Source organism: Pseudopipra pipra, chromosome 9, assembly GCF_036250125.1.
Source record: "Pseudopipra pipra isolate bDixPip1 chromosome 9, bDixPip1.hap1, whole genome shotgun sequence".
NCBI classification, from domain to species: Eukaryota; Metazoa; Chordata; class Aves; order Passeriformes; family Pipridae; genus Pseudopipra; species Pseudopipra pipra.
The window spans coordinates 15,078,677-15,092,395 of record NC_087557.1 but is presented as its reverse complement, the minus strand read 5'-3'; positions in this window follow the sequence as shown (position 1 = coordinate 15,092,395).

Sequence of the window (13,719 nt, the reverse complement as noted above, 5' to 3'; positions counted from 1 at the left end):
TTCCTGCTAACAGCCTTAAGCAGCTCCTTGCAACAGGCACTACAACAATTAACCACTGCATAAATTTAATAGCCAAAAAGGCAAAAGCATTACTAATGATATTTTTACCAAAACATTAAGGGTAAATAAAATTTGTAAGGACCAGTTCTAAGCTCAGTGTATTCCATAATGAGCTGGAAGAACACACTGGTATTACTTCTTCCAGATAGCTATTTAAAACATGGAGAATTTTTTTTCCAGGGGAGGGATAAAGGAAAAGAAAAGTGTGTTTGAACAAGCATATGCTTATGAAGTACTTTTTCTAGCACTTTACAAAAGAAGAAAGCCAGAAGTAGAATGTTAAATACAATGGGCTCTCACCAGAGGAAAAAAGAAAAAGAGGAAAAAATGAAGGAAAACAGCAAGAAAACACTAAAACACTGGAGGCGAGCAGTGGTTGCCACTGAGTTTTCTGCTTCTCTCACCTGTAGTTCTGAGAATCTCATAATCTTGTAGGTAAAAGCCAAGTACTTAAGATTCCTTTAAAGTTCAGTTGCATGATTTGAGATGTTTCTAAACTGAATGTGAATCTCCTACCAGGAGAGCTACAATTAGAAAAAGATTCTGCACAGAAATTACGTTGCTACAGTAAATGTACAGGAGTTGTGAGGCCACAGCTGGGTTACTGTTGAGTTTTGGACACCATGCTATGACAAGGATATTAACAAATTGGACAGAAACCAAAAACGGCGGCAAAAATCAGCATGGACTTGGAAAGATGAGGAGAAACTGATACCTAGAATCCTGAGAACAGAGTGCTGGGAGCAAATATAAATACATCTGTGTATTTAGCATAGGGGAAGCTAGCTTATTCTCAACACTAAGCTAGATTCGGTGAGGAAATTGAGGCATTTGTGAGTTTGTTATTTTCATCCTACTTGAAAAGGATAGTAAATACATATTTAGAACAAGAGCATAATAGAACAACAGCATTTTAAAATTAATACTTAATGGCTTAATGAATTCCTATTCTATAATGAAACAATGCAGTTCAAGTGTACACTTACAGCAAGGACAGTTCTCTGAGACATTACTGAACAATGTCCTTACTGCACTATAGTTGTAAATGGCTTTTTGGTTGGGTTGGAGTTTTTTTATGTTTGTTTTTTTAGAGCACATAGTAAATTATTCTACTAAGGTAGCCACAGCATGTTCACTTCGAATTTCTCTTATGTTTTCCAGAAAACAGAACATGTCCCAGGCCAGTGACAGTACATATATGGTTCATACCCCTCTCTGCTGCTGTGTTGCTTACTGGCCAGTTCAAGGGGTAGTAAATATTTAAATTGGCAGCCTGCACACAGTGGGTGGAAATTGGATAGTCCCTTTGATCATACGCTTACAAAGGCCAGCATATAGAGTTTTGTTACCCCGGTAACCAAAAATTTCTAGTACTGCTGAAGTGAGGGTCCAGTAAATCAGATATTTTGCATCAGGAAGGTACAGCATAACCCAGATAACCAAGGGTTTTTAAATTTGCCTCTTATATGGTTAAATCTGCCTCTCCCTGACTCAACCCTTTTTACTTTCATGTCCCTTTATTCTGCAAGAATATTATCCCTATACAATGCTTTATTGTATCATGTTAAAAACTAACCACTATAAGCATTCCTGAGTATCCCCAGGGTATTGTTTATTCCATTTATGGAAAGACTTACATCTTCCTGTGGGTATATGGCAGGGAAGAGAATGGTTTTGTTACATGTTATTTGTGCTCTTGCATAAAGTTCTTGCATAGTTTTCAGAGGAGTCAGATTTTAATCCAAACCCTAATTAAACCTTTGATTCAAAAATACTAGTGCTAAGAAATGTTTTGCCCAGGGTATTTATTCAATCCATGTCTTCTATATGGCATAACAAACTAGTTGTAACAAATAATGCATAATTAACTTTACTTCTTAAGGAAGAGATAGGGACACAGCCTAACAATAGACATTTTAAAGGAAAATTAACATTTTATATGATTGATTTAATGAATGCCATAGCTCATATGTAGAAGCAGGCAGGCCATTGATAAAACCTCTCTTGTACTTTCCATTCCTGTTTCCTCTCATCACCGCCCCCAAAAAATCCTACCAGAGGATTAGATGCCTGCACTCTCTCTTGCTGCTTTTGTCTTTAATGATTGTTTTGCTGCTTTGAATGTTACTGTGCGTTATGTGAAAAACACCAATTATTTCCAAGTGTCCTGGGGTTCCTCTCTCAAGTCCTGCTTCTGTTCTACTGTCTGTTTACTTGTTTCAAAGATTGCAATTTCCTTATCAAAAACCTCTCACTTGGACTTGGCAGGGTAGGTAAGAAATTCCAGAGTTCTCTGTAGCATTTCATTTTTTTTGTCCATAGGCTTGTCTTATCTGATCTGGGAATACCAATTTCAAATGAAAGAGAAAGCCTAACTTCTGCTGAAATTTCTACTCTGTGAGTACACACCTGTCTGGAGGAAAGTGCTGAAGTGAGACAGTAACATGGATCTCAGAGGACACAAAATGCTACTGCCAGCTTTTTTTCTTGCTTCTATAAACAACGCCACATCTTTTTCCTTCACCAGATTTGTATTGAGCTATAAAATTTGTTTCAAAGTTGCTTTCAAAACTCCCCAGGAAGTTATTCTGCCTTCTGTTTGCCAGCCCACTCTCATAGGCTGCCTTAGCTACTTGTGGGGCTCCTTCCATATCCCAAAAGTGAGGGACTTATGATGGCTGACTTGCTGCAGGGGAGTCCAGGACACACAGAATCATAGAATACGCTGAGCTGGAAGGCACCCATTACAATCATCAAGGCCAGCTCCTGGCCTTGCACAGGACACCCCAAGAATCACACCATGTGCCTGAGAGTGTTGTGTAAATGTTTCTTGAGCTCAGACATGTTGAGGGTCTTTTTGTTTTTTCAGTACTTTTAATGGATTGAACTATGGTAGTTTACCATGGACAATTCACCAGGACACACAGTTGTCCCCCATACAGCTTACAGCCGAGCAGTTACTGCCTGCTGGGATCCTTCACATGTGCAATCTGCCATATGTTTCCCATTGCAGGTCTGCTTGCAACTAACTCTGTAACTTGAGTCACATTCATTACAGTTCGTTCATGAAAAAATAGTGTTTAGTTTGAGTTTAGAGGTATTTACCCCAGTTGTCTTTGTATAAATCACAGTATTCTGAAATAGTTTCTTACAGGCAGCCCATACTGAGAGGGGAGAAAGGTCTGAGTTACCTCTTGATTGCTATTCTTTTGGTTTGCTAAAAATCAATTATTTTATTAATTTGATGCATTATGACTTACATATGGTAAATCATCTAACAGCCAGCAAATCAAGGACTGCAAATTCCCTAGTAAATCACCATGGACATGGATGCAAATATACTGGACCAACGGTGGTCCAGAACTGCATTCCCTGGCCTTTTTTCAGAGTTTGTAAATGGAGACTTAGTCTAAGGCTTTTCCTTGAAACATTTCCATAGGGATTCATCACCTACAAATTTTATACAGCACATAAAACTGATTAATCAAAGCCCAATGTTTTCAGACCTTTTGGAACCTAATGAATATGGTAGGACATTACTGTGCCACTTCAGATAATTGCTGTTGGACCACCCAGCTCCTGCCCTCACACCACCTTTAGGACTACATACTGATCCTTGGAGATGAGACCATAATCTGGACATGCTTCACTCTGCCTATGGCCTGCCAGTAAAATTTGAAGCAAAAATTTATAATTACCAAACCAATTATTTTTCAAGTGCTGACGGACCATAATCACAGTTTGCGAGATGCTATTGTTTTGTTCTGTCATGTACTAATTATTCAGGAGAAGCCATACCATCATGCTTACAACTCATTGGTTTTAACCCTGTAACATTTGTATATCAGGGGCATGAAATGCTGAGACATGCCACACGTTTAAATTGTAACTACAAAATCTATATGTCAGTTTTAAGTGCCTCAGTACATGCTAAGCTTTGGCATGCAAACGTGAAAATTAGATCTACCACAGAATTTTCAAATATTAATGTCACTCATCCCCTATTGCTGGTATAAGTCTAAGTGAAATGCTAATTTGCAACATTCAAAGAAGACTCAGAATATCCAGGAGAGAAATTCAGTACTGTAATTCAGCCAAGTGCATGTTGCCTGGGTTAATCCCAGCAGGTCTATTTTGCATCTTCCAGTGCAACAAACTCCTTGTGAATTTAATGGAAATTATGAGAAAGGCTTAAATAGGAGGTCAAAAGAAAAATTCAGGTAGCACAAGAAATACACCTGCCATCCTTACAGACGCTGGGAGAGGAGTGCTTACCCCTCAGAGCGCAGGACAGCTCTTAGCAGCATTGTCTTGTGATGGCTTTGTGGCCTCAATTGGGTGTGCACATGTGTTTCAAAAGTTGCTGTTTGGTGCCGAGGCTGGGGTGAGTCAGCTCTAGATGGTTGTTCTCATTCCCTTAGCTTTATGCACCTGGATGACAGGCATCCCATGCCCATCACTGTGGAAATCTAAGGAAGGGATGAAGTAAAGTAGAGATGTAGTGCTAAGCTACCTCTGCTAGTTTCAGTGTTTGGGGCAGGGGCAACTCAGTCCCAAAACCACTGCAGCTGGCACAGCTTAGAAAGCATCCCATATGATTGAGCAAAGGAGCTGTGGATGCAGGGGAGGAACTCTGCTGGTAGCAGGCTCTTGGTGGTGGTTATCAGCCCTTCCAGAGCACCCTTCAGCCCAGCGGAAGACCTCCTTCTTCAGCAGCTAACACTGGGTAACAGTGGATAGGGGAACATCAGAGTGGTGACTTGTCACTGGTGGGATTCCACAGGGCTCTATCTTGGGCCCTGTGCTCTTCAACACCTTCATAAATGACCTGGAGGCAGGACTGGGAGGAATACTAAGCATGTTTGCGGGTACCACAAAACTCAGAGAAGCTGTTGACTCCCTGAAAGGAGTCAAAAGGTCTCCCTGCAGAGAGACCTCAACAAATTAGAGGACTGGGCAATCATCAACCATATGAAGTTCAACAAGGGAAAGTGCCAGATTCTGCACCTGGGATGGGGCAACCCTGGATGTTCAAATAGGCTGGGGAACAAGATGCTGGAAAGGAATCTGGGGATCCTGGTCTATGGCAAGATGAATATGAGTCAGCAGTGCCCTGGCAGCCAGGAGGGCCAACCATGTCCTGAGGGGCTTCAGGCAAAGCATCACCAGCTGAGCAAGGGAGGAGATTGTCCCACTCTGCTCTTCTCTGGGGCGGCCTCATCTTGAGTCCTGTGTGCAGTTTTGGTTATTAGAAAGAGATTCTTCACTCAGAGGCTGGTTGGGCACTGGAACAGGCTCTCCAGGGAAGTGGTCACAGCAACAAGCCTGACAGAGTTCAAGAAGTGTTTGGACAATACTGATGGGCGTGTGGTGTGACTCTCAGGGGTGGTCCTGTGCAGAGTTAAGAGTTGGACTTGATGATCTGTGTGGATCCCTTCCAACTCAGCATATTCTGTGATTCTGTGAAACAATCAGCTCCCCAGACCCAGCGAACGTGGCAGCACCAGGCAGGGGTGTACCCTCACACCTGGGACCATGCAGGGTTTAGGGCAGGAGCTGCAGGTGAGAATGCAGCAGCAGGAGAGTGCAATGGTGGGGTGTCCCCCTGTCCACCTTCCCTCCTGCAGGAGCAGCTGTCCACCTCCCTGACACCATCAGGACCTGCATACAAAACAAGCTGCAACCCTCCCTTTCTCTTCCCACTAATCTTCTCCAGTTTGTAAAACTGACAAACAGAGAGTAATTGATGGTTTATAAAGATATGCAGCTTATTTATCAGGAGGAATGGAGCTGGATACAGCAGCACAGGATTTTTGCCTTATCAAAACAGATGAAGAACTGAAAGATGGATGCTACCAGATACCACAATAAATTCCAATTCCCATCAAACAAACTGTAACAAGTCGTTAACGTCCTCCTACTCAGATGGAGGGAGATCTTCCTGTTGGTCCGTTAACAGAAACATACCATTTGGTGTCAAGCCTTATTTCCCTCAGTCCAGAATTAAGTCTTTCTAACAGCAAGAAGCAAAAGGTGTTTCCCCACCCACCCCCTTCTTTTGACTTCTTCATTCTTCTTACCTAAAGTGGGTTTATCAAATTTATAACATGTAATTAAGTATACCAGACCTAAACACAGAAGAGATCTTTAAGAACTTTTCCAAGCTTGCTGGTGACCAAAGAGTCAGAAGAGGCCTCTGAGCTGAATTTATTTGGGTGGGTCAAAGCAACATTTTCCACTGTCTGGGGGATCTGAGCTCAACTGAAAGGCTTCATCAGACTAGAGCTGTTTTTCCAGTAGCTTTTCAGATACAACATGGGAAGAATGCCATGGCAAGAATGTAATTTCTTCCAAGCATTTTCAGCCACAATTTTTCTCAAAAGATCCTCTTTGACCCTGTTGTCATTAGAGCTAGGACAACTGAGATTTTAATTCAGAACTTTATAGTAAGTATATAGAATATATGCACACAGACCACTCCAGCTGATAATCAGTATGAATACAGAAAAGGTCGGGATAGGCAAAAAGCAGAGGAAAACAGATGAGAGAGAAATATATAGGAGGAGCAGCGACAAAATGAAATGGGAATGGAATTCAATCCAGAAGGAAGAATATTTTGTTTTCAGAGCTTGGGGTAGTAAAGGAACAAGCCCACTGCAAGTTTTCACAGCCAGAGTCCCTCAGATAATTGCACTAATACTGGTCAGCCCACGCACTGAAGCATTACTGAACACACCACACCAGCCGAGAGGGAAATCCGAACTCTAAGCATTTGGTAGGCTGGTTTTACGCTCGGGCAGGTGTGCACCTGGCAGCTGTGCAGTCCCCATCCCTCGATTCTCCAGACTGGATACTTACATGAACAAGCTATGGCTCTATTTTAGGCTGGCACACCCAAGGTCCCCCCTTCTGCAAAGCTAGAATATGGAGAGAAAGAAAAGGAAGGGAGAAACCTGGGGACTGCAGGCCTATGTCTTGCCCCACCATGCAAAGGCAGGCTGAATCTAGGGAACAAACTCCATCCTGCTTAAAAATTGCTTTCTAAGCATAACCTTGTGAAGTAAAGCTCTTGGAATAATGATTAAAAACAAACCCACTCGCCTTAGCAGCTCATGTCAAAGAAGCTTAAGCACACGCCTAAAGTTAACCAGATGTTTAGGTTTCTGCTCGTGGGGCCTGTGCTGACTCTGCAGGATTGCTGGTTTACAGAACTGACTCACAGCAACCCCAGGCCCTTAATTCTGCTGGTACCTCTGCTCTGCTGATATGTGCTCATTGGTATGCACAGGCTGCAAACACTGACTCAGATGCCAGATTTCTGTAACATACACAAAGCCATAAAAGTACTTCTCAAACTCCGTCAATCTAATTGATTCAAAGCACACAAATATCTTGAAAATTAAATATAGATATATTTTTGTGATATGCAGGTACAAAGTGTTTTCATAACATTATTATTGACCCAAATATTCTAAAATGCCACATTAAAGCAATAGTGGCTTTAAAAATGCAAGAGAAGGTGAAAAACATAGATATTATTACAAGACACTCTTTTCAACCAATGACATGTTAAAAAAGTGTCTTATCCAAAATGTCTGTAAATGACTGTGTGTGTTAAAAATACTTGAGGTTAATCTCTAAACTATTTTTCAAAACTCTTTGCCCTTTTCTAGCATAAAATGTCAGGTTCTTCCAAATGGATGTTATCTGCTTTAGAGACACACTCTGCTCTGGGGGGAAGCTCTAGTTGCCAAGCATTTGGCAAGACGGATTTGCAATTAGGTACTTCCCTCTACTCTGGGGAACCTGGACTATAAAAAGAGAGCAGGAGACAGACCCAGATTTAACTAAAAGAACTGCACCCACTCCAAATGCTGCATGCCAAGTTTCAAAATACTCTGACTTGCAATAAAGCTTTAAAGATAAGTTTCCAGCAGCCATCTCAACAGCCTGCTGAATGCACACACGCATGCTGGGATTTCATACAGAAATGTGGTTCATAGTGAGACCTGGGTAATTAAACTTTTGCCAGAATTAGGACATATATAAAGAACACGCTCATGCATTGCTATAAAACTCAGTCCATTAACTACAGTTGGCAAACAATGCATATAGGAGACAAGGGTGGTTGTGAAACAGATTGCAAGATGTGCTGGTTAAAATTCCATGTGAGAGGTACAGTCGGTGAATATACGAGCGTATTCCTGCAAAAGATTACTGACTACAAACACAAACTGGCACACAGACACTTCTCCGGTGCTCCAGCAACTGACTTGCTAATCAAGCTACACTGAAAATACCTCTTTCTTACAATTGTCTTTTCCAAAATGCTGTAGGTGTACAAGTCATTTGAAAGGAAGAGATAAGAGGGTCACAAGGTGTTCAAGTCTTGCCGCAATTAAAAAAAAAAGGTTTTTTTAGTCCTTTCTAGTTTCTGAAGCACACTTACTATTGTAAGTTAAATGATCCATTTAGAAGGAATCTATGAAAGGAGGCCTAAGCCTCTCTCAAAGGTTAAATGAATTTACTCCCTTTACATATGAGATTTGCAGTGATAATGTGGAGATTCTTCCTTTTCTACCTGGTTGCATTTGCTGAAACAGACTAGTTCCCCAAAAACTTCAGCTGCACAGATCATCCATCATGAGGATGAATGCACACGTGCAAGTGCAAGCAATCTGAACGTAGGAATGTAGCTAATGCAATACTGCAATATGGAGCATTTAAGTGTACTAGAAATAATTTTCATTTATAGTTTTTTAAAAATCTCAACCAAAAAAAGTATAAAAAATAAATTTTACGTTACATTGTTTATAAAATTCCTTCTATTCAATACTCTACACATGATTTTAAAATCAGATCTAAAAATGATCAGCAGCCTATGTAAGCGTTGGCGGTACCTGCCTGGTCAGGCCAGCAAAAAGGACCAAAGCTCTGCTTGGATTTTCAAACAAATTCCATTGCCTCTGTACAAAGAAAGGACACAATGAAGCACAAGAAAAAGGACAGGAGATCTGGAGCAGAAAGAATTACAGTTCTTTATACAATTGCTGGATTTCTAGTAGCACAGAATCTGAGTCTTTTCCAAATCTGCTTTTTCCATTAGCTTTCATAATAATAAACAATGCTAGAGGTAAGATAGTTCTTCTTTTCATCCCTAGAGAGCCACAGTTTTGAAGAGATTGCTCAGATGGGGCACTGCTCAAGGCACCAGAATACTCCAGTATCAGGTTAACAGTCCTTTCAGAGGAACCAGAGAATTTACCCCCAAAAGATACTGGCTGTACCTTCTGACTTTCTAAATTTCATATATGTTATTTTAGTCTAGTTTCATCATTATAAAACTGTAATACAAATAAAGTTTACAAAAAGTGTCTTGCTTAGGGTATTGTTGATGATAGAGGTACGTAATTTCAAAAAAACCCAAGTTTAATTCATCTTTAAAGAATGTACTATCCTAACAACTATCATCTCCGAGTAAAACAAAGAACTACTGGGAACTACAGCAATGTGAAATTCATTCTTCTCTGAAATACACAGGAACTGTTTATTTCTTCATGTGCTCAGACGTGATCTGGATTTTCATTTAGTTTTTACTGCAGCACAGTGAATGAGAGCTATAGCATCCTGGTAAGTAAATTATGTCCCAGTTCCCCTCCATCTTCTTTGTATTTTGATTCTAATTCTAGAGGACGAGCAAATTCTTTTCCCTCCCCATTCCTAATTCTAGTTAATCTTTAGGAGGACCAAAAATCAAGTGAAAAGATTTGCTGATATTTAGCAATATTTTACTATATATTCCTTTGAAAAGAAAGGTTTGCTTTTACAGAGTATTTGACCATTTCCAGCCAGGTGAAGCTCAGTCACTGTTGTGCTGCAGGTCCTGGGTCAGGAAGGGGTGGCCCCTCTATGATCCACACGGACAACACTGGCAGGTAAACATGGAGTTACTAAGGCTCAGGTGGACTCTACCAGGGAAGGCCTTGCCTTCTGGGGCAGAGCCATTTTGGTCCAGCTAGGATGAGGGAAGGAATGAAGGAAGGAAGGGAACACGCACACACCACCAGATTTGAGTACCACTCCTCCACTGCAGCAGGGGTGAAAGCAGGATCCTCCTCTGTTTCACTTGCTTGCTAGGCTTTTTTTTTCTTTACTTTTCCTTTTCTTTTTTTTTTCCTAAGTTGTTAATGCCTTAAAATGTAGGCAGAAGCTCTTTTTGCATTCTAGAAGATTAGATCAAAATTTTCCCAATCTTACCAGTCAGAGACCAAGCATCTCCCAAATTTGACCCCTGCTATGGAGCAAAACCAAAAGTTTCCTCCTTGTATTATCTCTCTTCTTTTCTTGGGCAAACTGAGACAGGCATCTTGCTTAGAAGTTTTTTGGACTCAAGTCTAACATATCTGCACAATAACTGTTGAGCCCTGAAGGACTCCAAATATCACCACAGGCTACAAAATATTTCTCATCAAACATCAGCAAGGTTCAGACTTGCAGCAAGAACCCCAAAGCCTGGTAACATCATAGAAAGAACACCGAAGAAACTGTCACCCCTGCTCTGGTCCCCACAACAACAGGAAATTTGTTAAACAAAAGCCTGAGCTCATCCCAAGAAGCAATCAATGCTCCCAGTACACAGGAAAAAGATATGACCTGGAAAAAGAGGTCAGGAAACATGCTGGCAACCAGCTTGGTTTGAGTACACACGCAGCCAGAGACCTTGAGAAGTTTTGTTACCCCTTGAGATGCATGAATGGCACAGGATGAAGCTGACTTCCATCAGCTTCTGTAGTTGCTGATGCACAGGAGAGTTCAGCAGCCACACTGCTGCAGAGTTGGTAGGTACTTCCCTGTGCCAGCTGTCTGGGACCTCCTGGCATGAGCATCAGCTGCAATTCAGCACCAAGGAAATGCCCACTGAAGGCCAGCAAAGAGCAGCACGAGCAGGGCTGCTCCATGAAGGAGCCAGAGGCTGAGGTGACAGTGGTGTACACAGCCCCCTCATCAATCAGAGCAATCTTGCCATGTGTGACCAGGACAGGGAGAGCCAGGTGCAGGCATATCAGCAGTCCCTGATAAAGCAGTAGAGATATAAACTAGGCCCAGGGTCTATGCAGAGGGTCCAGTCAGTAGCAAAAGGAGACAGAGCTGGAGACAAGGCCACAGCACAGACCCAAGATGCATCTAGGAGGCAGGGCCAGAGTTGGAGACAGACACACTGACAAAGCTTGAGCTGAAGCACAGCCCCAGGGGAGGCCACTGTGTGCATTTGGGGTCCCAACTCAGTGGTTTCAACCTTAGCTGGTCATCTCCTTGCAGGAGGGGGTTACTATTGTAACTCTATTGCTTTTATGATCACATTTCCAAAAAGAAAAACAGCTGCCTCAATACTTCTGTCTCTCTCTTAAAAGAACAGTTTTTAAGCCAGCTGTTAGGGTAATTTAAGCTCATGCTGTCAAATAAATTGACCATGCAATTTTTGAGGTTTACTTCATTTATACCTTTTAAAACCAGCCTCAGGGACTTCAGAGTTGCTGCTCAAGCAAGTATTTCATTGCTTTAACTTAGTATTGAAAACATATTACTGTCATCTCTCGATCTCCATTTGTGCCTTTCATACAAGCTGCTTCCTGCCACATCACACTCATTCATTTCTGGTTTTCTGTATAGAAAAAGTCACAGCCCCGGTATGCGCCTGTTACGTAACCCCCTGCTAACGGGCTCGGGAATTCAGGATTCCGAACAGCCACAGATGAGTGAGCAGACTTGGCAAGCTCAGATTTTACTTCCTGTGAAACTGGAATGCAGAGCAGCTTGCTGGGCTTTGCAGTTTGTACAATAATTACTCCACTAAAGAGTTAGTCTGGAAAAGGAAAATAAGGGAGGTGTTGAAACAAGCCTCCTGCCGGGTCTGCAGAGGGGGACTCAGCTGAAATCACATATTTTAAAGTAGGTCAGTGCACCATATTGCATCTATGAGGAAGTGGTCACTGTTGTCAAGTCACCTATGCGTCACTGGGCTGCAGCAGAATGTACAAGATCAGGACTCCAAATGAATGTGACTCAGAAGAGTCAACTTCTTCTACCTCCTATCCCAGCTACTCCATGCTCCAAATATTTCCAAGCTGCTAATTTCTAATCAGATGGCTGCTCTGAGCAATGAAAGGGGAATGGGTTTACTTTCAAGAGCGCTGGCTCTACAGAGAACTGTCTTGCTCTCGAGCTCTGGCACCAAGCACCCCAAGTGTTTCCAAACATCTGGAGGTGTTCCTGCAGGACAGGCTGCCAAGCCCTAGAGTCCTGGGTTAGGACAGGCCCACTGACCCTGGCAAGATACCTGCTCTCTCTGAACACTCAGGAGCACTGTGGAAATGGAGTGCATTAAGCAACAAGAGACTCCGTAGAGGATCCAACATGCTAAATTCAGAAATGTCAAATATTTGCAAATGCCCTGCCCCTGAAGGAATTGGGCTGAACTGCTGCACCAAACCATGAACAGCCACGTTTCTCAGTGGAAATGCAGAAACACATGTCCACTCCTCCACTCCAAGACATATGGTTCACTTTTTGCGTGAAAGCTGGAGTATAACAGTGATAATAAGTTTCACACTGGCTACTTATGGCAGTGTTATCTCCACCCTTGGGAACTCTGGAAGGGATAGGTGGATAGTTGGATAGTTTTGAGCAAATTTTAAAAGCAAAGTTGCAAGTTCTTGTAAGTTTAGTCAGTACACGAGACGGAACAGAAATGTTCAACCCATACAAACATTCCTGCAAAGGGGGTTCTTACAGTGTTCATGGCAGAATCCACACACCTGCTGTTCCCAGGAGACCAGACCTTCCAATTCTCTTTGAATTTCATCCCACCTCATAGCCAAACAAGTGCCCCAGTTACCACCAGTGTTGCCTGTCACAAACTGTTACGTAGTAAGCGTGCATTGGTGGCCCTCCTCATTTCTGCCTCTTCCAGCAGAGATAGCTTTCCCTAAGAGCTACAACACAGAACAGCTCTTCATAATTGAAGTGCTCGTAACAGGATCAAAGTATGATCATTTCGCAGTCTGAGGGTTTCACCACTCTGTGTCACCCAGCAGGTTACTGGTAAACGTGTAATCTCTGTTCAGTGCTGACGATGAGTCCATAATGAACAATTAACGTCCTTAAATCCCCCTGTGTTTTCAAAGAGTTATCTGCTTGCTCTAAGCAAACTGCAACACACTGACCCTTGTGGCTTGCATCTGCTTCTCTCCTGCTTCCCTAAAACTTGGCACAGGAGTCACTACCTTGCACTCTGAGCTCCTCCCCACTACTCCCCACATATTCTATTAATTTAAAAAACCGTAAAAAATAGCTAGATCTGTTGGGTGTGCTAAAGTTTGATAGATAAGTTTTTTCTTTGTATTTTAAAAAATGTTGCTTTTGTAAAGGACACTAGCGACTTCAACAATAATCACTAGAATACACGGGTTTATGAATTTTTTTCTTCCTGATCTAGGAATGTAAATACGTCACCAGTTAAGAACAAGATATAACAGCAGTTAAACAGTCCTTGTTCCCCTAAAGATAATGAGATTGCTCACATGAGACCATTTTGAAGCATAGCAGATTTTTAAAAACATTTCTTCTGGCCTGAAGTATTTAGAATAAGATCTCTACATT